This window comes from Ylistrum balloti, unplaced genomic scaffold, assembly GCF_031769215.1.
Source record: "Ylistrum balloti isolate Yb309-2 unplaced genomic scaffold, AGI_CSIRO_Ybal_v1 Utg369764, whole genome shotgun sequence".
In the NCBI taxonomy this organism is placed as follows: Eukaryota; Metazoa; Mollusca; class Bivalvia; order Pectinida; family Pectinidae; genus Ylistrum; species Ylistrum balloti.
The window spans coordinates 291,403-296,786 of record NW_026781961.1 but is presented as its reverse complement, the minus strand read 5'-3'; positions in this window follow the sequence as shown (position 1 = coordinate 296,786).

Here is a 5,384-nt window from a genome sequence, read left to right as displayed (position 1 = left end):
TACCTCGTGACCAACAAATACTTCGTGACCCACAAATACCCCATGACCCACAAATACCTCGTGACCCACAAATGCCTCGTGACCAACAAATGCTTCGTGACCCATAAATACCCCGTGACCCACAAATACCTCGTGACCCACATATACATCGTGACCCACAAATACCTCGTGACCCACAAATACGTCGTAACCAACAAATACTTCGTTACTCACAAATACCCCGTGACCAACAAATTCCTCATGACCCAGAAATACATCGTGACCCACAAATACGTCGTGACCCACAAATACGTCGTAACCAATAAATACTTCGTTACTCACAAATACCCCGTGACCAACAAATACCTCGTGACCCATATATACCTCGTGACCAACAAATCCTTCGTGACCCACAAATACCTCGTGACCCACATATACATCGTGACCCACAAATACCTCGTGATCAACAAATACCTCGTGACCCACAAATACCCCATGACCCACAAATACCTCGTGACCCACAAATACCTCGTGACCAACAAATGCTTCGTGACCCACAAATACCCCGTGACCCACAAATACCTCGTGACCCACATATACATCGTGACCTACAAATACCTCGTGACCCACAAATACGTCGTAACCAACAAATACTTCGTTACTCACATATACCCCGTGACCAACAAATACCTCATGACCCAGAAATACATCGTGACCCACAAATATGTCGTGACCCACAAATACCTCGTGACCCACAAATACCCCACAAATACCCCATGACCCACAAATACGTCGTAACCAACAAATACTTCGTTACTCACAAATACCCCGTGACCCACAAATACCCCATGACCCAGAAATACATCGTGACCCACAAATATGTCGTGACCCACAAATATCTCGTGACCCACAAATACCTCGTGAACAACAAATACGTTGTGACCTACAAATACTTTTTGACCGAAAAATACTCGTGACCCACAAAGACGTCGTGACCCACAAATACCTCGTGACCCACAAATACGTCGTGACCCACAAATACATCCTGACCTACAATCACATTAATGTTATACATAAAGTGGTACTATGTATAAGTGTAACGGTGATATTGATAACACACCGGTACTATAAAGATGTAATCTCCAGGTTATTGTGGTAATAACTATAACCGAAATCTCGTGAGTAACTCCAACCTGTACAATTTACACGACTTGGAGAGTAGTTATCCCGCGATAACGTAGACTGACTAACTCAAACCTGTACAATTTACAGGGCTTGGAGAGTAGTTACCCCGCGATAACGTAGACTGACTAACTCCAACCTGTACAATTGACACGGCTTGGAGAGTAGTTACCCCGCGATAACGTAGACTGACTAACTCAAACCTGTACAATTTACAGGGCTTGGAGATTAGTTACCCCGCGATAACGTAGACTGACTAACTCAAACCTGTACAATTTACACGGCTTGGAGAGTAGTTATCCCGCGATAACGTAGACTGACTAACTCCAACCTGTACAATTGACACGGCTTGGAGAGTAGTTACCCCGCGATAACGTAGACTGACTAACTCCAACCTGTACAATTTACACGGATTGGAGATTAGTTACCCGCGATAACGTAGACTGACTAACTCAAACCTGTACAATTTACACGGCTTGGAGAGTAGTTATCCCGCGATAACGTAGACTAACTCCAACCTGTACAATTTACACGGCTTGGAGAGTCGTTACCCCGCGATAACGTAGACTGAGTAACTCAAACCTGTACAATTTACACGGCTTGGAGAGTAGTTACCCCGCGATAACGTAGACTGACTAACTCCAACCTGTACAATTTACACGGCTTGGAGAGTAGTTACCCCGCGATAACGTAGACTGACTAACTCCAACCTGTACAATTTACACGGCTTGGAGAGTAGTTACCCCGCGATAACGTAGACTGACTAACTCCAACCTGTACAATTTACACGGCTGGAGGAGTAGTTACCCAGCGATAACGTAGATGAAATAGAAACATACTCGTTATATTTACAGATTTACACTTTTTATCATTGTTTTACTTTTTTTTAACTTTTATTTTTCTTCACAGACATAAAAATAACGGAAACATTCAGTTTTCTAGACTGGATTATCTGTCTATGTTCCAGCTATTCTCCGCTAAACTGCGCTGGTTGTTTTGTCGGCCTGAAATCTACTATTATCGAATAGCCAGTTGTTTCAGTCTTCCTTGTACCACAGCAACAAAACGAACAACACAATTACAATAATTCACATATCTCCATAAAGGATTTGCTAAACACGAAATCCTTACGTCTGTTCTATTGAGATTCCGATAAAAAAGAAAAAACAAACATCTAACAACGATCTGTTTGAGAACCACATTACAAACGAGTTTTATTTCACCGAGATGTTAAAAATACGCGAAGTCCAGGCGGGTGTGATTACGTAACGCGGGAGTCCATCATATCTTACGCGTTAAAGAACTATGAGTTATGTGTGATGATAATTACACATGTAGACAACTACACCGATAACTGTTAACCTATATGTTAATATGCTGGTCATATATTGGTACTAAAGATATTGTGATATTATACATAAATATTATGGTATCGTGTTACTGTAAATTTGTTAGGCCTTTCATTTCCAGCAGTGATGATGTAAATTTACAGAGGTTTTATCGATCTATGTGTCAGACGTTACAATGTCCTTTACAAATCATCAGTATCATTACGAGAATAAATCATTATTGGCGATATTATGCGATCTCGATGCGTTTTTGGCATATCAGAAATAAATCAAATTATCATAATACTTGTGCTTGCCTTCGTTTTCATTATTTTGCTAGAATTTATATGCATTTTCTGATGATAAATTCCTGTCTGTAGTGATGAATATGTACCAAACAATAACGGGGGCCACTCAGCAAAGAAATGAGATGCCGTTTACAAGCCCGAACGCCGCTTCGCACGTGTCCGCCATATTTGTTTTGCTAGTCACGTGATTATTTCCGGTGTTCATAGTGGCATCATCTGCCGAACTCTTGTATTCCATGATAAGATTACATCACGGACTGAAAGCGTTCCAATCACGATGAAAGCATCGGCACAAATTTCACCGTGATTACCCGCAGCGGTGCGCATGCGTCAAACATACGTCAGGTGCGAAATACAAGGTGGCGAAAGAGGGATTATTGAAATACATGTATTGTAAAACATCGTCATGTATCGTCACAATTAATTCTAATAGGGTTACCCAATAGACGCTATTGATACGGAAACTAAGGGACAGATTACTCCCGGCCATTTTGATGAATTGCTGTGATCATCTGTGGTGTATTTAAGTATTCCTATTATTATGTTTTCTCTTGTTATGAATTGCAAATAACTTTGTGGCGTACGACGACAACAATGGATGAAGAGTTTTCCTTCAGCTCCACTAAGCTTCAACATCCCATCTGGACTGGTCTTAATCTGCGCAGAAGTCATGCACATATCGAGACAGGTCGCAAGCTGCATATATCCAGACACATCATAATTAGCATTTGGGCCATTTCCAATCATTGAGACTGGCCATAAGCTGCTTCAGGGCCGCGCCCACACTTACTCAGGTCATCAGCTGATTCAGGACCGCACCCACAATTACTCAGGTCATAGGCTGCTTCAGGACCGCGCCCACACTTACTCAGATCATAGGCTGATTCAGGGCCGCGCCCACACTTACTCAGATCATAAGCTGTTTCAGGACCGCGTCCACACTTACTCAGATCATAAGCTGCTTTAGGACCGCGCCCACACTTACTCAGGTCATAAGCTGATTCAGGACCGCGTCCATACTTACTCAGGTCATAAGCTGATTCAGAGCCGCGCCCACACTTACTCCGGTCATAAAGTGATTCAGAGCCGCGCCCACACTTACTCAGGTCATAAGCTGATTCAGGACCGCGCCCACACTTACTCAGATCATAGGCTGTTCAGGACCGCGCCCACACTTTCTCAGATCATAGGCTGCTTCAGGGCCGCGCCCACACTTACTCAGGTCATCAGCTGATTCAGGGCCGCGCCCACAATTACTCAGGTCATAAGCTGATTCAGGGCCGCGCCCACACTTGCTCAGATCATAAGCTGTTTCAGGACTGCGTAAACACTTACTCATATCATAAGCTGCTTTAGGACCGCGCCCACACTTACTCAGGTCATAAGCTGCTTCAGGACCGCGCCCACACTTACTCAGATCATAGGCTGATTCAGGGCCGCGCCCACAATTACTCAGATCATAAGCTGTTTCAGGGCCGCGCCCACAATTACTCAGATCATAAGCTGCTTTAGGACCGCGCCCACACTTACTCAGATCATAGGCTGCTTCAGGGCCACGCCTACATTTACTCAGATCATAGGCTGCTTCAGGACCGCGCCCACACTTACTCAGATCATAAGCTGATTCAGGGCCGCGCCCACAATTACTCAGACCATAAGCTGCTTCAGGGCCACGCCTACATTTACTCAGATCATAGGCTGATTCAGGGCCGCGCCCACAATTACTCAGATCATAAGCTGTTTCAGGGCCGCGCCCACAATTACTCAGATCATAAGCTGCTTTAGGACCGCGCCCACACTTACTCAGATCATAGGCTGCTTCAGGGCCACGCCTACATTTACTCAGATCATAGGCTGCTTCAGGACCGCGCCCACACTTACTCAGATCATAAGCTGATTCAGGACCGCGCCCACACTTACTCAGACCATAAGCTGATTCAGGGCCGCGCCCACAATTGCTCAGGTCATAAGCTGATTCAGGGCCGCGCCCACACTTACTCAGATCATAAGCTGTTTCAGGACCGCGTCCACACTTACTCATATCATCAGCTGCTTTAGGACCGCGCCCACACTTACTCAGGTCATAAGCTGCTTCAGGACCGCGTCCATACGTACTCAGGTCATAAGCTGATTCAGGGCCGCGCCCACACTTACTCCGGTCATAGGCTGCTTCAGGGCCACGCCTACATTTACTCAGATCATAGGCTGCTTCAGGACCGAGCCCACACTTACTCAGATCATAAGCTGATTCAGGGCCGCGCCCACAATTACTCAGGTCATAAGCTGATTCAGGGCCGCGCCCACACTTACTCAGATCATAAGCTGTTTCAGGACCGCGTCCACACTTACTCATATCATCAGCTGCTTTAGGACCGCGCCCACACTTACTCAGGTCATAAGCTGCTTCAGGACCGCGTCCATACGTACTCAGGTCATAAGCTGATTCAGGGCCGCGCCCACACTTACTCCGGTCATAGGCTGCTTCAGGGCCACGCCTACATTTACTCAGATCATAGGCTGCTTCAGGACCGCGCCCACACTTACTCAGATCATAAGCTGATTCAGGGCCGCGCCCACACTTACTCAG